The following is a 25,324-nucleotide window of genomic DNA, read 5'->3' as shown; positions in this document are numbered from 1 at the left end:
TTGATTGTTGGGATAGAAGTATTGAAATCTCTGACTATAATTGTGGATTTGCCTATTTTTCCATGCAGTTCATTTCATGTATTTTGAAGCTTTTATATGTGTGATCTAGGATACCCCGTCTGGCTGGTCAGAACTCAAATGTCTTTTACACCTATCTGAGCACTGTACATTGGCAAACACCTCACCAGGCATTATATAAGCTCTCACAATATGACAAATACTGTGTTTATCAATCAATATAGGCTAGATTATGCTGTGATAATAAGCAACTCCCAAAGCTCAGTGGCTTATAACTTGTAACAAAGGTTTTTTTGTTTTGTTTTGTTTTTGCTTGCTCATGCTATATGTGCACTGCGTGTTGACTGTGACTATTCTACGTCCTCTTCACTTTGAGACTCAGAATGATAGAATAGTTTCTGTCTGGAACATTGTTGATCAATATGGCAGAGGGAAAAGAAAACACGGCAAACTGTGTACTTGCTCTTAAATTTTCTGCCTCCAAGTGCCATATGTTACCTCCATATTTCATTGACTAAATCAAGACTCATGACCAATGCTGACATCAGTAGGATTGGAGAATCTAATCCTCCCCTAGGTGGGAGCATCAAATATTTGTGAATAAAGTAGTCTACCACACTGTGTTAAGAATTCAAACACTTTCTTCTTTAATCTTCATGGCAGCCTTCTAGAAATAAGTACTATTATTGTCTCCATTTTACAGATAAGGAAACGGAGACTCAAAATGTAACCTGGCAAAAGTCAAGTAATAATCAAATGGAGCAGAGGGCCTGGGTGGCTCAGTCAGTTAAACATCTGACTCTTGATTTTGGCTCAGGTCATTATCTCAGGATCTTGAGATCGAGCCCCACGTTGGGCTCCACGCTCAGTGTGGAGTCTGCTTGAGATTCTCTTTCCTTCTGCCCCTCCTGCGCTCTCTCTCTCTCAAATAAATAAATAAATATTTTTAAAAAATCAAATGATAGGGCCTTGGATCTAGCTTGTCTGACTCCACTGTCCTGCTATAAGAAAAGTAAAGGGAAGGAGCAAGGGAGTTTGGGAAGAGAGGAAGGGAGAAAGGAAATGAAGGGAGACACTAAAAATATTTGTAAACACTTCCTATGGAAATCTGATCTGGTGATCAGAAAGGGGTTGGAGAAAGAATGTAGAAAGACAGGAAAGAGAAACTACTCTTAACTCAGTTCTTCCCAGTCTACACATCTTCTGTCCATCCCAAACCATATGACCTTATCTCATGTCATCCCAAGAAAGCCCAGATCCTCTCTCTCCACATTCCAGAGCCCCAACCCCATTACCTACACTGAGGTTCCCTCAAGTCCCAGCCTATACTAATTAATTATTCTGTTTATATGGTACCAAAAAAAAAAAAGTGTTACTACATAAATTTAGCATTGACCAAAGATATTTCCATCATTTAATCCTGGCTTGTTGTAAAAATCCGAACACTTGACAATTTTGTGTTATTGGCTCTGGAAACATGTATGTTAGTGATTTACACAAATTAAATTGCCCTTTGAACCAAAGTCTATATCCAAAGCTTTCTGAAGCAATACTATGAGAATTGGAGGTGGATATAGCTCATTAACACAATGTTAGAATTATATTAAAAAACAAACTGGAAAACATTAGCTCATATTTAAAAGAATTAAAATTTATGTCATATAAAATGCTCATACAAAAATAGTAGATTCTCACAAGTAAATGAGTGGGGAAAGAAAGAGACACTTCATTCAAGAAGAAATAACTAGTAAACAAATACATGAAAGCTAGTTTGATCTCACTAATATAAAAGAAATGCAAATTAAAAGAATGAGAACCATTTTACACTTATTAATGGGGCATACAACTTTCTAAATGTCACTCCTTGGTCACTTTTTTTTTCAGTGAAATTGTTATAGTCTGAAAGTGCTGTTGTTACTTTTTGTTGAGAATCATGTGGTCGTAAAATATAGCAAGCTCATTTGTGTTAAAGGTCATAATACTTAAGCCTATATTTTTCTGAAATGGACTCTGAACTTGTCCCAGCATTCTAGTGAGGGACTGCAGCCACTTGATAAACCTCTGATAGAGAATTGTCTGTCTTGATGGAAAAGGTTGGAGGCCATGGGCAGAGCCCTTAGAGCCCGTTGGTCACTGAGTAAACTAAAAACCTCCTCACATCTAGGCTCTTTACCTTTATTTAATCCTACTTCCTAGAATGTTCTGAAGAAATAATCCATAAGGAAAAAAGCTACATAAATGAAGATTAGCCACAGTGTTAAATATTATGGAGAAGATCACAAAATAAATGCCCAGCAATTGGGGAATAATTAAAAATATGGTGTAGGTATTAAAATTCAAATTACAAAGACAACATAGCAACATGGAACATGCTTCTGAGAGTATTCATTGAAAATGGGAGAATGCACTCATTGCAATTACTTACCAGAGCTAGAAGGGAGCAGGGTCAAATGAAAAGTTAGCTCTGCTGAGGTGACAAGATTGTGAGCACAAGTTCTCTCTCACTTATTTAGATTTATTGTGTAATACAGATAGAATATTTATGTAAAAGAAATTCTATTTTTAGGGCAAAGGAGAAATAGGACACTATAACCCTTTTCTACTTGGCTTCTCATTGGAGTCTCCAGGATTTCATTAAAATGCAAAATTCAAAATCATCTTTATTTTTGGTATATCCTGATAAATATATTATAAGCTTACTCTGAATTTGAATTGGTCATCCTCATGGGAGGATTTACGTGTAAATAAATAGCTCTTATGTTAATCCATTTAGCTCCAAAGACTAAATGGGGAATATGTACTAATCATATTGTCCACTTGTTAAGTTTTTTTAGATCACAGGGAAATATGCAGGGTGTTTTTAGTGTCAGAAAGCACTGGGTGTTATACACAACTAATGAATCATTGAACACTACGTCAAAAACTAATGATGTACTATATGCTGGCTAGTTGAACATAATTTTAAAAAGCAGAGGAAAAACTTATGTTTCTCTTTTCAATTACAACTACATTTCAGGTGAGGGATCACTCCATTTAAAATAGTGGGCTTAATTGTTAATCTAAACAAGTACAATGAATACACAATTTTATCTATGTTTCCGAATTTTTGGACATTCTCATAGTGGGTTTTTTTTTGTTTTGTTTTGTTTTGTTTTTTGTCACCACCATGTCAAATTTATTTTTCTAATGGCTCTAATACAGGTGGAGGTGATCACGGTGACAGCGCACAGTTTCCTGCCTTCTAGCTCCTGTCCAAAGAGAAAGGTCTACCCACTTGTTCCTTCCCCCTTTCTGGGAGAAAATCCACTATGGGCCATTTACCCAAAATAAACCTCTTAGTGCATTAATGTTCCTTTTGTTTGTTTGTTTGTTTGTTTTTTGGACATTTGACTTTCTGAAATGGAAAAAAAAAAGTGTTGAGTGTCCCATCCCTACTTCTCAGACCCCCATCAGCCAAATAAATCTCTGCTGCCAGGGCATTTCTGTTGCTTCTGAAATCTTTAAATAAATATTGAAAGAAATGGCATCAAGTGTTCATGTTGAGTGATGGCTCTGAGTGTGTCCCAGCACCTGTTAGGTGGAACATCACTGTCTGGACAGTCTCAAGGTATCATGGAGAATGCGAAGGCTTGTTGCTATAATCGATTGTCAGCCAGGTGTAGGGGCTGTGCTGAGTCCCCCCCAGGGTGCAGGGGAGGGCTGCCTACAAACTGTCTAGGAAGTTATCCAGGGCTGGGATGCCTTCCTTCAGGCCTTTGCACTTGTGTGTTTCGGCCACCACCTGGCTGGCATGGCTGGTGGTGTGGAAGGGATCCCTGGGCATGATCTGCCAGTGGTCAAAAACACCCTGGGGGCAGGTCTTACCACCAGTGTTGGACCTCAGGTCAGCGGTGAAGCCAAAGGATTCATTCACAGGCAGTCAGGCCTTTACAACAAACATGGGGGTGCCGGCCACCTGGGACTTGTCAAAGACATAACCCTGCTTCCTGTTCAGGACTTGGTATATGCCACCAACCACTTGTTCCAGACACTGAATCTCCACAAGGTAGATAGGCTCAATAAGCCTGGGCTGGGTGGTCAGCCTCCTAGCATAAAGGCAGCACTGGGCAGTGGGGATGATCTGGCCACCCCCACAGTGGATGGCATCTGCATGCAGGGTCACATCGTGGACATTGAAGTGCATGCCATGCATGTTTTCATTGCACAGAGCCCGCTCTTTGGTGGCCCACTAGAAGCCAGCTACCATACTATCCTTGATCTTGTTGAGGTACTACACACCCTTGGTGATATCAGTGAGGACGTTGGGGATGGTGCCGTTGGGCCGAAGCACCAGATCTTGCGAGCCTCGGCCAAATCCCACTTATACTTCTTGATCAGATAGTGGGCCCGCTGCTTGAGGTCCTGGTGGGCAGACAACTCGCCCTTGTCAATGTCCTTGGCCAGGCAATCAGGGAAGGTCTGTGCCTTCATGTACAGCTGGTTGTGCTTGTTGGAGAACTTGGATAGAGTTCTCCAGATGGGCAGAGCACATTCAACTCCTGACAGTCTCATGGTATGAGACTATGGGGCCAGATTTCTTGATGGGAATGCAGGCATGGTTCTTCAGACAGATCTCCATGTGCAGCTCCCCAGCCCCTGCAATGGTATACTCCCCTGACTCCTCAATGACACACCATAAGGTCTGACTTGGACAGCTGTTTGAGACCCTCTACTAGCTTGGGAAGGTCGGCTGGATTTGTGGCCTCCACAGCAACCTGGACAATGGGCTCAGACTGAACTTCATCACCTGTATGTTGTGGGCATGCTCAAAGGTGGTGATGGTGTCAGTATTCACCAGGAACTGGCCCACGCCCACCAGACCTGCCATGTTCCCACCAGGCACATCTTCAGTTGGCTCCACGTAATAGCACATCATCAGGATTGTTCTCTGGATGGGCTTCAGGTACATGTCCTCCTTCTTCCCAGAGGTGTAGTTAGGCCCCATGATCCTGATCTTCAGGCCAGTGGATGCCAGACCTGAGAACACATGGCCGAAGACGTAGAACCAACCTTTGTCGGAGGTCAGCACCATTTTGGAAATGTACATCAAAAAGGGGCTTTTGGGTAACAGCTTTTAATGCCCATGGGTGCCTTGTCATCCAGAGGCCCCTCATACAAGAGTTCACAATGGTATTTTTGGGCTGTCACAGGGGAAGGCAGGTGGATGGCAATGATCTGCAGCAAAGTGTCCCCAGCAGGTAGCCTGCCTCGCATCACAGACTTCAGAAGCGGTTTGCCTTCTTTGTCTTTGTCTTTGCTGTCTGGCTTGATGTCCAGTTTTTTTAGTCAGCTTTGCTGTTTCCTCTTTCTTGAAATTCATGATCGCATTAAACGCCTTGAAAATAGGGTCCAAGATGAGCTGGCAGAACATCCATGGTAGCTTCTTACCATCAGGGTTGGTGGTTGACTTGCTGAATTTGCTGTTGGCTGGATCAAAATACAAGTCACCCCACAGTTTCTTCATCATGTCCTCCACTTTCTTGGCCCACTCAACAGGCCCCAGCTGGCCCTTGCCTTTGGCAGCAAATTTGGCCACATACATCTCTGCAAATTGCTTCAAAGTGAAGGCCCAACCATGGAGTCCAGACCCAAAGCCAATAGTCCTAAGTACAGGGTCGATCATGATGTTGCCCATGGGGCCACTCTCACCCTTGCCATAGGTGGAAATGATGATACGGACATTCTCCACAATGCGCTGGAAGGTCTGGTAAGCTCCTCAGGCTCCAGCTGCAGCTTGAGCAGAGCCCAGTTCATCTTGTTCATCATCAGCACAGTCTTGCTATGCTCAGCTATGGCCTGCCACAGCACCATCTCTGTCTGCATGCACACACCAGACACACAATCCACCACCACCAAGGCACCATCAGTGACACAGAGGGCAGCAGTTACCTCCAAGGAGAAGTCCACATGCCTGGGGGAGTTGAGGTTGATGAGAAAGCCGTAACCATCCTTGTTCTGCTTGATAAAATTCAAGTCATTCTCTGAGAGCTCATAGAAGAGGGATAGCCATTGACTGGATGGTGATGCAGTGTTCCTGCTCATCCTTTCATGTGTCAGTGAAGCAGGTCTCCCCAGTACCAGCAGAGACAATGATACCGGACTTGCACACCAGCAAGTCCATCAGCATGGACTTCCATGGTCCACGTGGGCAATAATGGACATGTTTCAGATGTTGGCCTTCTTCTCCATGATGGCCCGGATCTGGTCTACTATGAAGTTCATCATGGTGATGGATGGCAGTGGATTTTACCAGCAAATCCAAGCGAAGTGAGTTGTGTCGAGGATGGTGGCGACAATGGCAGAGGAGCATTCATGGTGTTTTTGTTTTTTTTTTAAGATTTTATTTGTTTATTTGACAGAGAGGGAACACAAACAGGGGGAGTGGGAGAGGAAGAAGCAGGCTCATAGCGGAGGAGCCTGATGTGGGGCTGGATCCCGTAACGCCGGGATCACGCCCTGAGCCAAAGGCAGACGCTTAACGGCTGTGCCACCCAGGCACCACCATTCATAGTGTTTTTATTGTACTTTCCAGATTAACAATTGGACCCATTGCTTTATATTTAGAGATGCTTCACCTGAGGAGGGGTTTGGAGGTTGAAGAAAATCATTTAGCATATTATTTGGAAAGTAACTAAAATACTGTTTATAAAGAAATGTATCTGACTTTTTGAACAGCCTGTGCTGTCTTACTGTTAGCTTTGTATCTCACCAATGGGAAAAAATAGAAAAACCAGCACAGTCTCCCAAACTAGGGGGATGGGAGAATGGAGCAAAGGGTAGGAGAGGGGGGAGGAGGAAAAGGAGCTCAAAGTTTTTGTGGCTGTCTTGACTGAAGAGAATTAGGTTTAAAAGAAGCCTTGAAATGAGTGATGGGCTCAGTGATTGATGGGGTGTTTGGAGGAGAGTGAACAGGGTTGGGGAAAGAGCAATGTTCCCTCCAACACCTCCAGGAACAGCTTTCTTGGTATTCACACATTGAAGCTGAGACCAAATTGAGGTAGACGAAGCTCTAGAAATGCTCCTTTCTTCTCAGTAGCTCTCCTAGCCCTCAGAGATAACAGCGGAAACGGTGTGTGTGTGTGTGTGTGTGTGTGTGTGTGTGTGTGTGTGTGTGTGTGTGTCTGGTGGGGGCGGCAGTGGAGGCAGTGGTATGAAGAAGGAGAGAAAAATCTCAGAGAAGATAATGAGGCTGTGGAGTGTGGGAGCGCAGAGCAGAAAATATTCTGGTGCTTGAGAGAACAGGAAGGCGTATATATAAATGTATGTGTATCTCTTTTTAGATCCTTTCATTCAGGAGGCATCTCCCTGGAGACTGAGGAAATGGTAGGAGTCCCCTGGGGTGCTGTCAGCTCCACTTGCTGAACTTCTGGAGAAAGAGTGAAATACTAGGTAAAGGAAATGCCTTCAGCCTGCTCCTGGGGAGAGGCAGGACTAGGAGGAGTTGGGAGTTGAGAGGGACCCTTGACCTGAATAAGTTAGAGACATTTCCAGATGTGGTTCCCTTCCCACTCTCAACCTCACTGCACTTGCACCCTTGTCAGGAAAGAAAACTGCCTTGTCCTATGGCCCCTTTCAGCTCCAGGACAGCTGGAAGAATATTCCCCCCATTCCTGCTCTTACCTTCTTTACTTCCAGCCAAACCCCAAAGCCCCCCAGAAAGAAGGGCCATTCCAGGGACAATGCTAATGGCAAGTCCAGGGTGTGTGGTTAGAGGGACTTCAGAAACCATGTTTCTGTTAAACACTTTTCTTACCCACCCTACCCAATCCTTGTGTCCACGCTCCTCTTTGAAGGCCTGCCTACCAGAGGTCTGTTTCTGACCCAGGCCACTAGGGCAGAGGAAGTTTGTGGGATTGAACCACCACACCATACATTTGCAGCAGCCTTCTTTGCTACTCTTTTTCATTGAAATATAAAGTAATCCATTGGTGGTATTGCTTCTTGTGGCCCTATATATATCATTGTTTCTGGGACCATGTTGAAAAAAACAAAACTCTGATAAACGTATGGAACACAGACTCTTTGAAGAATGGTGATTTATAGGCCTCTAGAAATGCCACCTATTTACTACAACGAGCATTTTTCATATACCTTATGCCAGGTTGGGAAATACTTGTCTGTGCTTTCATAAACTGGGCCATTGCTGCTGGTGCTACAGGATGGTTTTAGGTTGTACACTGACAGGGCAGCAAATGCCATTGACTCACATCCTGAGAAAATTACCACCATTCTAATTCTCTTTCCTTCTGATTACACCAAGGAAAAGGTCTCAGTTTGGAGCTAGATCTTTAACACTGTTCTAACACTTGCTGATTGCTATTATTACTGTTTTAACAAGTGTAGGCTCAGAGCTTTTGACTGGTTTGGGAGATATAGAGGCTGAATTCCAAACCGGTGGCTCTGTAGACAGATCCAGCCTGAAGATATGATTTGTACTGTACCATATATATGTATATATATTATATATGTAAATATATATATTAGGCCAACATTTAAAAACTCCAGAAATTTTGCCTAAAACCTCAGATTTCTCATTTCTGTGGAATAACCAGAACATGTGGCAATCCTAGGCTCAAATTTCTTCATGCCAACAGCTGGCCCTCCTCTTTAAACAGGACACAGTCTCTCCAGTTTGCCACAGTCTCCACCATTCCTTATGAAGTTATACAGGACCCATATATTATTCACGCCCATTGCCTTCCCAACCCCTTTAAGCAGTTGTATCCTAGGCCTATTTTAGGAATTCTATGGCTAAAAAATGTAGACCACAGTCCAACTTGAGTTTCAAGCCAAGGAATTTTATCTCCATTATATAGGAAATAGAGTACCATTAATTTTTTAGTAGGGTAGACAAGGCTTAAAGCAACTTTTTCAAAAATGATTCTGACTTTTATTTGAAGCTTGGAATTAGGAGGGGAGAATGGAAGCAGGGAGCTGGTGAAGAAGTAACCTTAAACTTCACTGCCCCGAGAAATGGGAGCAGGGGTCTAGGCTGTGAAGTGAGTGGGTCTGGCCTACATGGCCCCTAGACATCCAGTGAAGAGCAGGGTTGAGAGCCTTGGGCAGTGCAGGGACAAGCAGAAAGCCAAACCTGGACTGGAAATGTATGATCATCAGTGAGGTGAAGCTTGCTGGTGCAGAGTCTATAGGGACTTTTTTGAAGAGATATAGGGCAGGGGGGTGGCTTAAATTAGGGCCTACAAGCAGGAAGGGAACCATCAAAGAGGTCAAGCTGTTCGGGCCAGGCAGGCAACAATCATATCAGGGTGGTGGTTATGGGAATGGAAATAGCTGGAAAGTTAAGAGCCATTTAGAAGGAAGATCCAGTAATATTGGTGACCACTAGGAAAAGGGGTCTGAAGGAGGAATTAAAAAATGATTCTAAGACTTATAATTTGGGAGCCAAGAAGATAGTGGTACTATTAACACACATAGGAAGGTGAGGGAGAGGAAGAAATTTTTAAGTATATGAAATATGAGATGCCACTAGGATGCCCAGTAGGCACTGGAAGGACCAAGTTTAGAGAAGTCTAGGCTGAAAGTAATATTAGGGTATCATCTGCACAAAGAGATGGGAGGGAGAAAAGGAGAGTAAGGAGTAAATCTTGGGGCAAATTTAAATTTAGGGAGTCCATGAAAGTATCACAAATGGTGGGAGATGGAGGAAGAGAAACAGTTAGCTCCATGCCAGTCAAGGGGCAAGGTCATTATGTTAAGTCAAAACCTTCAAAGACCAAAGCAAATGAGGACCAAGAAACAGAAGCAAAGTCAAAGGATAGTGTTTTCTAGAGAGATCGCCACATTCATTCATTCATTCAACAAATATTTATTGAGAACCTGGCTTTCATCCAGGCCCTGAACAAACAGAAGTGGGCAAAACTAAGATCCCGTCCTGATGGAGCTTACATTCTACTGGAGAAGACAGACATTACACAAAGATTGTGGTCAGTGCTACCAAGAAAAATGAAGCAGGCTAAATGGAGAGATTATGACAGGGTGGTCCAAAAAGGTTTCTCTGAGGAGGTGGCATTAACAGAACCCTAAAATGATGAAGTGGGCCATAAAAAATATCTGAGGGAGAACATTCCAGGCAGAGGGGAAAGCAAGGGCCAAGCCTGAGTCTGGCACATGCTTGGTGGACATGAGAACAGCAAGGAGGCCAGGGTTGCTGCAGAGCAAGGGAAAGAGGGAGCCAGGGGCTGGGTCATGAAGGATGATATAAGGCCATGCTAAAGACTTCAGATGTTAGCCCATGGGGGCATGCTCGTTGAAGGGTTGAAATAAGACAGCTATGTGGTGTTACTTCACTCTGAAAAGGACCACTCTGGCTGTCTATCTGGCTGTGGCTTAAAGGGTAGGGCCAGGAAAGGTACAAGAGCATAAGCCAACAGTGAGGAGGTTCTTATAATGATTGAAGTGAGAGATGGTGGTTTGGAGCAGGAGGAGTATAGAGAAGCAGCAAGACGGATATTGGAGGGAGCCATTCAAGAGGGAGGCCTCGCAGACACTGTGAAAAGCAGGGAGGAATAGAACTGAGAGCATAGGGGGAGGAGGAAGGAAACTGTTAACATGAAAGAATAAAGTCATTTACACTCAGGGGCTGTTTAGAAGTTCTGAGGCACACTTCACCAGCCCTCAACTCTGTTCAAATACCTTAGCACTCTCCTCTACTGACTCTCTTTGAAATATAGTCTATATGAGAGGCTCAAATCTTGGATCTCTACGGGATTTGGGATCATTGAGGTAGTACGGTTAAAAAAGCCTGCTTTGCTCCATCATAGAATGACTACCCATTTTTCAGCTGTTCTAATCAAATCCAGAACTTGAGGTTGAGATTCCTCTGTGATAGGTGAGTATATAACCCCAAAACTGAGAATATCCAGATGTTCTTCATGGTTCAGTGTTTGGACCACAATGGGGGCAAAAAACCTTTCAGTTCTATGCTTTTTCATTAGATAACTGAAGTAGGATGAACAGGGGGAAAGATCCTTAAATATTTTGCTATAAAGAAAGTGTTTCAATAAATTTCTCTCAAAAGAGGGAGGCTGTGGAGAAGGCTCCACTTGCCTGCTGGGGAGGTGTGCTGGCTGCCGTGTGCCTTTTGTACAAAGTAATTCCATCTGTGGTCTACTCTGTGCTGATGAACACAAGCAAGGGCACACCTGGGGAAGAGAGGAGGAGATAATGGAAAATGTTTTATTATAGAACTCTTCTTGCAGTGAGGGGGTGGGGCTGTTTTCTGATTCTTGCTTTTTGGGGATCAGCAAATAAATTCTTTGTTAAAACTGGAAAAAAAAAAAAAAGAAGTTCTGAGGCACAAAGAAGGCAGACTACCCTGGCCTTCAGCTCAACCACTTTGTTTTTTTCTTACTGATACCTGTGGAATAGCTATTGATATTAGAGGAAGGTGAATTTGTCAATGTTGAAAGAAGATTCACTTGGGGAGAAAACTTTATTTTGTGTTTCCACTGTGTGACAGGAAAATGTTGACCTCTCCAGATCTCAAGAATATGTCTAAAACAGGGAACTTTTTACCTCAGAAAAAGTAGAGTCTTAAGAATACAGTCCTAAGAATAATACCTCGAGACATCTCCTCCTTAGCCTGACTCCATGGTTTCCTGGGACTCTGTGTACCAACATGTGGCCCTCTGTGGCCTGTCCTGAGGGCCACCAGTCTCTTGTTCTCTCCACACTAAGTAGCTTTGTCCATCTGGCTCTCCCGTCTGCACACTAGCACTAAGTCAATGTTCTTGAAGTACTCATCTCTGGCCTTCTCTCAAAAACTTTCAGGGGCCCTTATTGCTTAGAAAGTTGAAGTAAGTGCCTCTTCTGAATGGCCCCAGCCTACATCTGTGTCCTCTTGGTCTTCTACTCATTCCAGGACCCAGAATAAATGGTACTGCTTTCTGTTCTCCAAACGTGCACCACCTTTTCCTACCTCTGTGCCTTTGCTCCAACTCTTCCCCAAGTATTTTGCCCATCCTTCTCTACCTCTAAGAAACTTAGTTACCATTCAAGACCCATCTCTAATACAATTTCTCCATCAAGTCTTTTGAATATGACCATTCTCCTTAAAATCTTTTCCCAACTCACCATTCTGTGGCACTAGCCAGATTCTTTGTGTGTTGGGATTCCCTGTGTGCTTGTCTTAGTCTCTACTCCCTCCCCACATTAGACGGGGGCTTCAAGGAAAAACTTCCCTTTTCCTCTTGTTTCTATCATCTGAGGTCAGTAGCACAAGGCCTCGAACATAACAGGCAGTCAACAAATACTGAATTGCATTGCTCTTCACATGAGACAAACAAGAATTCCGAAAGAAATCAGAATGTGGGAAAAGCAACTTGGAAGCAATATGCACAAATGTTGGAATATGCTGCAAAGAAAAGCAAAGAGGGAGCCAGTGAGATGGCATGGGCATGGTGGGCAGCCAATCTCATGTGCCTAACACTGAAGAAGGCACAGACCTAGCGCCAGGACTACAAGGTCACCCTCCCACATGCGGCCCAACCTCCCACCAACCACCCCAAAGGGCCTCTGAACTGCAGAAATTATGGGTGTTGCTCTCACCTGAGGCAGTTGCTCTCCTGCTGATCAGCTCTCCCAGATGGCGTAGGAAAACCCCCTTACCAGTCATTTTACATAACAGTGGCATGAGCAGAACAGCTGACCCCCTCTACTCTTAATTTGTTTGCCTACCCCTAGCTATATGGACCTTGTTTCACACCAGACCACTTCAGAGTTCCTCCTCATTTATTATGGTTCTCTTTAACTATTTATCACCATGAAATTACCCCAAAACTGTGACCTGTACCTAGTCATCCAAATACCTTGGCACAACAAACCCCTAATCCCCCAACCTCCATTGCACTGTTAGAGCTCGAAAGAACCACTGTCATTACTTAATTCAGCTGTCCCGCAACTAGGCTGCAAAGCAGAATCAGCTGTACAAGTTTCCTGGGTGGTTCTCCCACAGCCTTGGGAATGTTGTATCCTCTGCCCTCATAACTGAGGACTCAGAGGTCAGAGCACTTGGCCATCTGGTCTAAGGTCATGTTGCTGGTGTTGATAACACTTCCTTAACACTTCACAAGGTACCTTATTTCATATGATCCTCCAATAACCCACAAGGCTGATGTTATTAGAGATCATACCCAGTTTACAGAGGAAGGAAAGAAGCTGCAGAGCAAGCAATTTATCTAAGGTCTCGTTGTTAATAAACAAACTAAACTTGCACCCAGATTTCTTGAGCCCCATTCCTGCCGTCTTTTCACTGCAACATAAGGGTCCTGAGCACAGGCAGGGGGGTTTTGGGCTGGGTAGAAAGGACAATCCAAATCAGATTTCACAGAGTTTTACTCCCTATTTCTTGCTGTCATCTCAAAGAAGTGGGTAGTATGCAAAGTTATGTGTAGACTTATTGCAAGATTAACAAAGTTTATCATGATCAATTTAACTTTTTAAACAGATTTAACTATGAAAGTGTTCAAATATTCAAAATTAGAAAGAATAGCATAATAAATCCGTATTTACCAAATATCGTGATTCAACAATAATCACAATTTTGCCACATTTCATCCAGCCCCTTGTATCACTTTTTTCCTTTGAAGTTCTTATATTTAAATATTTTTAAAGCAAATCCCAGATATCATGTTTTCTTCCCTTCATACTTCAGGATGCATCTCATAAAAACACCCAACCTTTGTATTTGAAGGAGTGTGACTTTGCAGGCAGAGCCACCTGGGACTTCCCTATAGCGGAAGCACAGATTCCAGTGAGCACCACAGATCTGTCTGAGTGCACTGGCAGGTCTGTGTTGCACTCTGGCACAAGGTGTGGGTTGTTTTTTTTTTTTTTTTAAGATATTTATTTATTTATTTATTTATTTGACAGAGATAGAGACAGCCAGCGAGAGAAGGAACACAAGCAGGGAGAGTGGGAAAGGAAGAAGCAGGCTCCCAGCGGAGGAGCCTGATGTGGGGCTGGATCCCATAACGCCGGGATCACGCCCTGAGCCGAAGGCAGACGCTTCACCGCTGTGCCACCCAGGCGCCCCCAGGTGTGGGTTCTTAATCATCCTGGCTGGCAAACACATTTTGGACTCCATCCAAACTTTCTGACACATTTGGGTGTTGATTTAATCCAGTCCCGGTTTGCCAGTTGCTGCTGAGTGCTGCCTTACCTGCATAAAGACTGTCAGAAAAGGAAGTAGGGAAGCAGCCTTAAGATAACAATTACTCAATTCTTGGTTTACAGGAAGGACCATAACCAATCCCCTCCCTACAGTAAGATACAGGACATAGAGTCCTGTTGCCATAAATCTGAGACAATCACGGAGTAAGAAGGAGTCAGTTGGAGTGTCCAGCACACATCAGGCAGGAAAGAGCAGTTGTTGTTTTTAGCAACTACTTGTTAAATATTTGCCTAATCGATGCTGGAGTGCCCACAAGCCACATTAAGATGAGAAGTGCTCTAATACCACTTCTGCAACAAGGAGGGTATGACAAAAGGGGGCCCTTTTTAGGTCACTTGGTTGAGGTTGTCCTCCTGCTACTAGCCACCAGCTGTTTCCATCAATACTACACCTATAAAAGCAGAAGTCAGAGTCATGAAACATGGAGTGTAACAGGTCCATCTAAAGCTTTAGTCCTATCCATTGACATTGCTTCAACATGCAGACTTCCCTTCCTCTGCCTGGCCAGCACCCCTACTTTCCTGCCAGGCCTAACAAGGCATTCTTAAGAAGCTCCAGAATGTCAGCCCACTGAGATTCTTCGCCATTCATTCTGCTGACGCACCATCCAACACAGGCTGGACACAGGAACCACACTTTGGGTTAAGTTACCCACACTTCTATTTCTGGGAGACCACTACATATGTGTGTCCTAAAATGCTTTTGGGAAACAGGAATAGCCAAGCTTGACACATTTTTACAAACACCTACTAGTTTCCACTTTTAATTCGAGTAACAGATACTTGACTACTTAGTAGTTACATGAGGATCTTAGCCCTGGATTCTGCCACCACCATGCTATCTGACACCCATTGACTCACCTAATTAAATTCTTTTTTCACAGGATCACATTCCGGTTTCCATGTGGGTGAACAGGGACTTAGACAATCAGTGCTATAGTTATTTTTTAACTCAGAGGGATACTGATGTCATCTGATACCAAGATGCATACCCCAAATTGAAATTAAACTATATGTGGCATCATTTCTAGGTAAATGTGTTTGGCTTTACGATACTTAGAACCACCACTGAAAAATTAACTATTTCAGTAATCTAACTGATTGTTTTGTATAAAGGATTATTTGACAGGTACTGCCTGTTAAATTTTATCTGAATCAGAGTGGAGGCTAAGGTGAGGCTAGATGAGGTGCTTAGGGCACAAAATTTAAGGAGGCGTTTACTCTCAGGGTCACGCAACTGTCGACCCTACACTTGCACAATGCTAAGAGTAAACACCTCTTTAAACTTTGCACCTTAGTCTCTTCACTTACTTCCCCCTAGCCTTAGCCATGCTGTAGACTGGGGCAGCTGGGGGCATAAATAGTTACCTTGTTAAGCTGTTGAGTCTCCCAGTCCAAATCTGGGAGATTCCAATTCAGTACAACTAGGGTGAGGTTCACGAATCATTTTAAATAGGTTTCTCATGTAAATCTTGATTTATAGCCATATAGGGATCCACAGATGTCGTATTTAGAATACTACAATTAGAAGGTGACATTTCCTTAAATTCAGCATGATTAGCTCCAAATATAAATATTCTATTCAATTCTGAGTTTTCACCATGTTTAAAAAGTACTTGAAGATCTGATTCTCTATCGGGTAAAATTGTGTTATGCTGCAACCAACATAAAACCTTACTAGCAATGGCTTAAACAAATAGGGATTTATTTTTCCCATAACTAGGAGTCTGGAGATAGGTTACTGCTGGTATTGGTCAACAGCGTGCTAACATCAGGGTCAGTATCTCTGTGACTCTCTTGGGCTTTGCCTCATGCCTCCCAAATGGCAGCTGTAGTTCCAGGGATTACCTACTTTCAAAATGGCAAAGGAGGAAGAAGCAGGAGCACACTACCAGCGTTGTCTGTTCCCTCGTATCAAGAAAGTAAGAACCTGCTGTCTTCCTCCACACTGACTGCAGAGGTGGCAGCCATCTCCTACTCAGCATCATGGCCGCCCTCAGACCTCTGGTGAAGCCCAAGATTGTTAAAAAGAGGACCAAGAAGTTCATCCAGCACCAGTCAGACCAATATGTCAAAATTAAGCACAACTGGTGGAAACCAGAGGCATTGACAATAGGTTGTGCAGAAGATTCAAGGGCCAGATCTTGATGCCCAACACTGGTTACAGGAGCAGCAAGAAAACAAAGCACATACTGCCCAGTGGCTTCCTGAAGTTCCTAGTCCATAACGTCAAGGAGCTTGAAGTTCTCCTGATGTGCAACAGATCTTAAGATCTTACTGTGCAGAGATTGCTCACAGTGTCCCCTCCAGGAACCACAAAGCCATGTGGAAAGCAGCCAGCTGGCGATCAGTCACTAATCCCAATGCCATGCTGTACAGCGAAGAAAATGAATACAGACAGCTTATATGCATCATATTTGTGTTAATAAAACCATAAAACTACAAGAAAGAAAGAAAGAAAAGAAAAAAGAAAAGAAAAGAAGAAAAGAAAAGAAAAGAAAAGAAAAGAAAAGAAAAGAAAAGAAAAGAAAAGAAAAGAAAAGAAAAGAAAAAAGCCTTCTCAGAAACCAAGTCTTCCAAGTCTCATTGGCCAGCAGTGGGTCGCATGGCAACCTGTTGTTGAATGGGAGGCTGGGAAAGCAGGAACCAAACTCATCAAAATAGGCTTAGACTAGTACGTCTCAAACTTTAGTAGGCACTGGAATCACTTGGAAGGCTTGTTATAATGCAGATTGTCGTGTGCTCCACTCCCAAAGATTCTGATTCCGTGGGCCTGGATTAGGACCTGAGGATTTGTATTACTTCAAGTTCCCAGCTGATGCTGTTGCTGCTGATTTTAGGAGAACACTTTAAAATAGATTTCCCACCAATGGCTTCTAACCTGGTGATGGATTAAAAATATCTGGAGAGCACTCTTTAAAGGCACAGCTTCCCTGGGTCCCACTCCTAGATGTTTTGGTATAATTTGTTGGTGGGGTCCAGGTATTCCTATTGTCAAAGCTCAACAGGTGATTCTAAAGTACCTGGGCTGGGAACCACTGTTTAGGCCAATCACAATCCGGTATCTGGGACTGTTACTGAAGTTCCATTAGCAAGGAGGAAGGAGGAGAGGGTAAAAGGGTGGGTTCAGATAGTGGTTCCCAAACTTGTCTGCAATTTTGAATTACTTGGGAATCTTCTAAAAATTCCAAAGTTCAGGACATACTCCAGACAATTAAACCACATCTGTGGAGATGGGACATAGGCATCAGTAGACATCAAAGTTCCTCAGGTGATTCCAAATGCAGACAATTTTGAGAACCCCACGGTTAAGAGAAGATTGCCATGAAGGTGATTACAATTGAAAACTGGAAGAGGAGGGTATGAAGGGTGGTTATTCAGATTAGAAAAGAGAAACCTGGAGACTTATTTAATTTAAGTGTGTGAGAAAATGTCACAAAGAATGCTGTTGTCCATCTGAATTGAAGACTAGCAAGGAGGAAATGGGATTAATTTGTCCAGAGCCCTTGGGTTCAATGCAAAGAAGTACTTCCTAGCTGCAAATTGTTACAATGAAATATAGTGCGATGAGAACAGGGTTGTGCAATTCTGTCATTTAAGAGCTGTAAAAATAGTATAGATTCTCATCTATTTACAGTGTTTTAATGTTATTCTTTCTGAAGGTGAAGAGGTGGATGAAATGACCTGTCTAGATGTCTTCTTTGAAAATTTTCTATTTTATTCCTCTTCTCCTCATTTCACATCTCAACTTAAAAGACAGACCTTGCATTATCAATTCAAAGAAAACATAACCTTTGCCCACTATCTACTTGAATGGATAAAATATCTGACAGCTAGTAATAGTTTGAGATGCCACTAGCTCAAACTGTTTGGATCTCTAAAAGGCTATTTTGAGCTTCTAAATGACAAGCATACTGCCAAATAGAGAGGGCCCTCCGAATTTGAATTGAATAGGTTCTTGTGTTTGAAATGTAAATGTTGTGCTCAAGGATGATTCACCATCAGGTCTGAGCCTGGCAACACACACACAACCAGAATAGCTATTTCAGTGCCACACAGAAATAATGCATGTGTTTAAATATAGCTACAATTAAAATGTGTTCTCCTTTGTACATAAAAATGTCACTGGCTATTGTCAGAAGAATATTGTCTTTTACAGGGCTGGCGGTAGATTTACACTGATCATACCTAACCTTAATACCAGGAACATGTACCAGTCAAACTGCTGGGGTTTCAGTACAGAGAAAGGCCATTGAGGGAATAAATCACATTCGATGGATCTTAGGTTGAAGATCCTCAAAAATTTAAGAGTGTTGTTCCCAAACATTGCTGCACATTAGAATCACCATGGGAGCTTTTAAATACCTGATGCCCAGGTTCCATTCTACACCAATCAAATCAGAATGATTGGGCAAGGAAGCCAGGCATCAGTTTTTAAGATCCCCAGGTGATTCCCATGTGCAGCAAAGTTTGAGAGCCACTGCCTTAGTCATCTTCATTATGGGATCTACAAATCTCTGATAGAATTTTACTTAGGTCTCGTGTCAGAAGTAGAAATAGGAATTAGGTAAATTTTCCTCCTTCCTGGGTGTGACAGAGATTAACTGTCCCAAATATTCACTCCTCCTAATTCCTCCATCATAAGAGAAACTCGAATAGTTCTCTGACCACAGAGCCACTCAGAAAAAACCTCCTTTCCAGCCTCCTTTGCATCAGGGCATGGCCTTATATCTCAGTTCTGGGCCAATGGAATTAAGTGTAAGTGGTGCATGTATATTCCTGGACAATCCTTAAAGGAAAGGTGTGTAACCCTTCCACCTTCTTGCTTGCTGGAATGCAGATATAATAGTTGAAGCTCCAACCACCAATTGGACAATAAGAGGATTTTTGAAAAAATTGAAGCCATACAAAACAAAGAAATAAGGTGGAAGGACCTGATTCCCAAGACCACAGAGGTTGATATCAACCCTAGAATGACCAACTATCTCTGGGCTTCTTAATGGATAAGAAAAATAAACTTCTATCTTGTTTATGGTACAATGTCTGTTAATTGCAGCTGAACTTAAATCTAACAGACTCAGTGGTTCTCCAAATTTGTCAATATGTCAGACACACCTACAAAGCTAATGAAGTATATTGAAGTAGGTGATTCTGATAACTAAATTTGAGAACAACTATACAGATATCCTGGGAGCTAGAGACGATGCATGGTGAGGGTAAAACTTTGAAAGTAATGGTTGATTTGATTCGATTTGGAAAAGCAAATCTACTGAATAAAATATTTAGCAGTACATTGTAGTGGTTAAAGGCTTCAGCAGGAGACAGACCCATACTTAATCCTGGATTTGCCACTTACCAGCCACTAGTAACTTAACTTCTCTAAACCACTCTCCTCGTTTATAAAATGGGCCAGTAACAGTACCTGTTGATGGTGGTATGATGAGAGTTAAAAGAGGTAATGTAAGACAATGCTTGGTATAGTAACTGCCACATAGTAGGAGCTCAGTAAATGTTGGCTTGAAAAAAAATGGTGGAAGAATTTATGATCTGACTTTAAATTCCATTTTAGTCCCTGACTATTTAGTTCTACTCTGTCCGTTGGGGAGGCCACTAACCACATATATCACCACTTCACACTTACTAGGTTGGCTATAATTTTAAAAAGATAATAAGTATTGGCTAGAATGTGGAGAAACTGGAACCTGTATCATTGCTGGTAGGATTGTAAAATGATGTAACCACTTTGGAAAACAGTTTGGCAGTTCCTCATGTTAAAAATAGAACTGTCACATGACCCAGCAATTCTCCTAGGTATATAACAAGAGAAATGAAAACCTATATCCACACAAAAACTTGTACATAAGTGTTCATAGCATTATTATTCATGGTAGTCAAAAAAAGGAAAAAAACCCAAATGTCCATCCATTGACGAATAGGTAACCAAACATTCAATACAATGGGATCTTATTTGGCAACGAAAAGGAAGTAGTGATACATGCTACAACGTGGTTGAACTGTGAAAACAGTATTCTAAGTGAAAGAAGCCAGTCACTGAAAAACAGCATACTGTGTAATTCCATTTATATGAAAATGCCCAGAGTAGACAAATCCATAGAGATAGAAAGTAGATTAACAGCTGCCTAGGGCTAGGGTGGGGGGAATGGGAATGACTGCTAATAGGTACAGGGTTTCCCTCTGGGTTGATAAAATGTTCTAAAATTATATAATGATGATGGTTGTGCAACTCTGAATAAGCTAAAAACCATTGATTGTACACTTTAAATGGTTAAATATTATGGAATATGAATTAAAGAGAAAATATGATGCATTCCATCCTCCTGCAAAAAAATTTAAGAAACTAGCTTTGCAGGAAAATAGGGAAAATATAAAAGGCAACATCTTATAATGGAAAGAACATTGGCTAATAGTCAACACCTAGATTCTAGTCCTGCATTCACTACTTACTACTTACTTTTAGCAAGGCCTAGGGCAAGTCTCTTTATTTCTATCTTTGGCCTCTTCATTTATTAAAGGACGAGGGTTCCATTTCTAGTATTTGGTGGCAATGATGTTTTTCTTGTTGGCCGGATAGAGCAGCTGTTGCATCAGATTCTCAAGGGGCTTCGTGATCCAACACATGTAAGAGCTGCTGCTTTTGGCTTCAGCCCTGTACTCTCCTTATGGGAGAAAATCTGATGAAATACCTACAGGAGATCCCCAGGTTGCCAGGCCAATGAAACTTCCCTTTCTCAGCAGGAACTGGATAGTATATTCCCCAAGGAATCCTGCAAAGCGAGAGGGGATCATTTTCCAACTCAGTTTTGATTGAAGCATTTGGTTCAGGCTATATCCTCTTCTTGCAGACCAAGAGGAGAGTGAGGGAGAGAATTAAAGCACTCTTCAAGTTACCTCTGCTCAAAATTATTTTCCTTGTACTATATCAAAAACAAAACAAACAAAACAAGAAACCTTACCAAGTAAAGACTCATTTCAAAAATAATAACATTAATATGGAAGGGGACTGAATGTTTGTTTCAATCCTCTAGTCTCACTGATGTGGGAATCAATGACTGGAGGTTTATATGACTTGTTCACAGTCCCATTTTCTATAGAGCTGGGACTAGAATGCTTGTCTGTAGATTCCATTCTGATGCCTTTTTCTTTGACCTTGTGTAATACATCTTTTCTGTTGGATTTCACAGAGTGAGTGAGGGAAGATTAAGCCTTATATACACCTTAGTTTCATTTAATTTAATAATCATACTGATTAAATTACAAGTGAATGCTGAAGTGATTAAATCTCAGCCTTTACATGAAAGAATCATGTCAATGAAATATAAGGCCAGTGTTTCCAAACCCTTGTTGAAAAGTTGGTACTCCTCCTGCCTCAGAACTTGGCCCTCTTCCCTTCTGTAGGCTCACTTTGTTGGTGATCCCATGCTGTCTCATGACATTATGTACTCCTCTCTCTTCTTCATAACTCATATCTGATCCATCAGGAAATCCTGTTGTCTTGACCTTCAAAATATATCAAGAATCCAACCCCTTCTCCATTTTCATTGCTGCCATACAGATCCAAGCCACCTTTTTCCCCTGGATTACTGCCACGGCCTCCCAAGCATTCCCTTACTTCTGCTTGCTCTCTTAAATCTGATCTCAATATACCAGACAAAGCAATGCTTTGAAATGGAAGTCATTTCAGGTCAAAACTGTACTGAAAACCCGCAATGGCTTCCCATAAAAGCTGAAGTCCTTGCAGTAGCCTCCAACACCCTATATGATCTCTCTCTTCTGCTCATTCTGCTCCTGCCATGGTGATCTCCCCTCCATTCCTTGAGCAAGTCAGGTGTGCTCACCTTAGAGCCTTTGTTCTAACTGGTTCTTCTGCTGGCAATACTTTTCTGCAGGGGTAAATACTGATGTGTATGCAAATTTGTGAAACTTTATTAAGAAATCATAAATACAAAATTAGAAGCAAGTCCTTGAAGGGGCCCCTGCAAGTTAGGGATCTCGAAATTTAAGCTACACTAGCTTCATAGTAAATCTACTTTTCTTTTCTCAGATGTCTGCTCGACTAACTTCCTTTCTTCCTTCAGAAGTTTTTTTCCCAATCTTTTCTTCTCATTGAGGCCTGCCATCACTTCTGTGAGTAATACTGAAACTTGTTCCTCCACTCCTCTACTTTTTAACTCCCATAGCACTTATTATCTCTTAACACACTATATAGTTAACTTGTTTATTATATTTACTACTTCTCCCCCACCACCTTACTAGAATATAAGCTCTAGGATCCCAAGTCCCTAGAACAGTCTTAACACAGACTTGGTATTCAATAAATATTTGTAAAAGGAATGAATTTCTATTTCTTTAATGCCATTTTCAGAGCAATGAGAAAGAAGTAAAACTGTCACTATTTGCAGATGACGTGATACTATATATAGAAAAGCCTAAAGACTCAACCAAAAAACTAGTAAAACCAATAAATGAATTCAGTAATGTTGCAGAATGCAAAATTAATATACAGATATCTGTTTCATTTCTATACACTAATAATGAAAAAGAAATTAAGAAAACAATCCCTTTTACAACTGCATCAAAAAGAAACTGCCAAGGAAAAATTTAATTAAGGAGGTGAAAGACCTGTGCTCTGAAAACTGTAAGACATTGATGAAAGAAATTGAAGACAATACAAACAAAGGGAAAGGTATACCATGGTCATGGTTTGGAAGAATTTATATTGTTAAAATGTCCACAATACCTAAAGCAATTTATAGATTCAGTGTAATTGCCATCAAAACACCAACAATATTTTTCACAAAATTAGAGCAAATAATCCTAAAACTTGTATGGAATCACAAAAGACACTGAATAACCAAAGCAGTTTTGAGAAAGAAGAAAAAACTGGAAGTATCATAATCCCAGATTTCAAAATATACTACAAAGCTATAGTAATCAAAACAGTGTGGTACTGGCACAAAACTATACATATTGTTTAATGGAACAGAATAGAAAGCTCAGAAATAAACCCACAAGCAAATGGTCAGTTAATCTACAAAAATTGAGGCAAGAATAGACAATGGGAAAAAGACAGCTTCTTCAGTAAATGGTGTTGGGAAAACTGGACAGCTACATGCAAAAAAAATGAAAAATGATGTAAAAAATGACCACTTTTTCATACTACACACAACAATAAACTTGAAATGTACTAAAGATCTGAATGTGAGACATGAAGCCATAAAACTCTTAATAGAAAACATAAGCAATAACTCTTGAACATTGACCTTAGCTATATTTTTCTGGAAATGTCTTCTTAGGCAAAGGAAACAAAACTATTGGGACTACATCAAATCTTTGCACAACAAAGGAAACCATCAACAAAACAAATAGGCAGCCTATTGAATGGGAGAAGATATTTACAAATTACATATCTGATAAGGGGTTAATATCCAAAATGTATAAAGAACTTTTTTTAACTAAACACCCAAAAAACAAATAATCTGCTTTTAAAAATGGGCAGAGGACCTGAATAGAATTTTCCCAAAGAAAACATAGCTAATGACAGATCCATGAAAAGATGTTCAGCATCGCTAATCATCTGAGAAGTGCAAATCAAAACCTCAGTGAGCTAGCACCTCACTCTAGTCAAAACGGCTGGCATCAAAAAGACAAGAAATAAGATATGGAGAAAGGGGAACCCTTGTGCACTGTTAGTGGAAGTATAAATTGGTTCATCCACTGTGGAAAACAGTATGGGATTTCCTCAAAAAATTAAAAATGGAAATACCGTATAATTCAGTAATTCCATTCACCCAAGAAAACAAAAACACTAATTAAAAAAGATATATTCATGGCTGTGTTTATTGCCACATTATTTACAATAGCCAAGATATGGAAGCACCCCAGGGTCCACTGATGGATGGATGGATGGATGGGCAAAGAAGATGTGGGGTGTGTGTGTGTGTGTGTGTGTGTGTGTGTGTGTGTGTGTGTGTAATATTGCTCAGCCATAAAAAAGAATGAAATCTTGCCATTTGTGACAACATAGATGGACGTAAAGTTTATTATGCTAAGTGAAATAAGCCAGACAAAGAGAAAGACAAATACCATATGATTTCACTTAGATGTGGAATATAAAAAAACAAAACAAATGAACAAACAAAAACAGAAACAGACTCTTAAATACAGAGAACAAACTGGTGTGGGGAGGGAAATGAGTGAAATAGGTGAAGGTGATTAAGAGATACAAACTTCCAGTTGTAAAATAAGTAAGTCACGGGATGAAAAGTGCAGCATAGGGAATATAGTCAATAATATTGTAATACTGTTGTATGATGACAGATGGTAACTACATTTATTGTGATGGGCATTACGTAATGTATAGAATTGTTGAATCACTATATTGTACACCTGAAACTAATATAACATTGTATAGCCACTAAACTTCAGTTTTAAAAAAATAATTTTAAAAAATCAAAGTAATTGGGGGGCGCCTGGGTGGCACAGCGGTTAAGCATCTGCCTTCGGCTCAGGGCGTGATCCCGGCGTTATGGGATCCAGCCCCACATCAGGCTCCTCCGCTATGAGCCTGCTTCTTCCTCTCCCACTCCCCCTGCTTGTGTTCCCCCTCTCGCTGGCTGTCTCTATCTCTGTCAGATAAATAAATAAAATCTTTAAAAAAAAATCAAAGCAATTGGAACTCCTAGACCTGGTATATGCTAAATGCTTAGTCATCATCTTAAAGGTTAAGTTAATTTTTTAAAAAAGGTTAAATGAATAAATCCTATTTATCCAGTATCTAGCGTGTGCCAAGCTCTTTTTCACATTCTCTTGACAATCCCACTAGGTAGGTACTATTATTATTCCCATTTTACAGATGAGAGAACCAATTTTAAATATATTGCCCTTGGTCACATAGCTCAGAAATAACCAAATGGAATTAAACACAGGTAGGTCTGATTCCAAAGACTGTGATCCTTCCATTCTGCTGGTAGCAAGTGACATTGATTAACCCAGTTTCTTTCTGGCATGGCTGAGGGAAACGGTAGAAAAATCTACGTGAATTTGAGATTAATGCATA

General features: G+C 41.4%; 2 pseudogenes; one reads left to right on the top strand and one right to left on the bottom strand.

Annotated features, from left to right (window-relative positions):
- Window positions 1-3,721: 3,721 nt before the first annotated feature.
- LOC123802680 (elongation factor 2 pseudogene) lies at window positions 3,722-6,282 on the bottom strand (annotated as a pseudogene).
- Window positions 6,283-16,233: 9,951 nt separating this feature from the next.
- On the top strand, window positions 16,234-16,684 carry LOC123801103 (large ribosomal subunit protein eL32 pseudogene; annotated as a pseudogene).
- Window positions 16,685-25,324: the final 8,640 nt, after the last annotated feature.

This window comes from Ursus americanus, chromosome 20 (assembly GCF_024610735.1).
Source record: "Ursus americanus isolate L20-20 chromosome 20, mUrsAme1.1.p, whole genome shotgun sequence".
Lineage (NCBI taxonomy): Eukaryota > Metazoa > Chordata > Mammalia > Carnivora > Ursidae > Ursus > Ursus americanus.
This window is presented reverse-complemented; position numbering and strand designations above follow the sequence as displayed.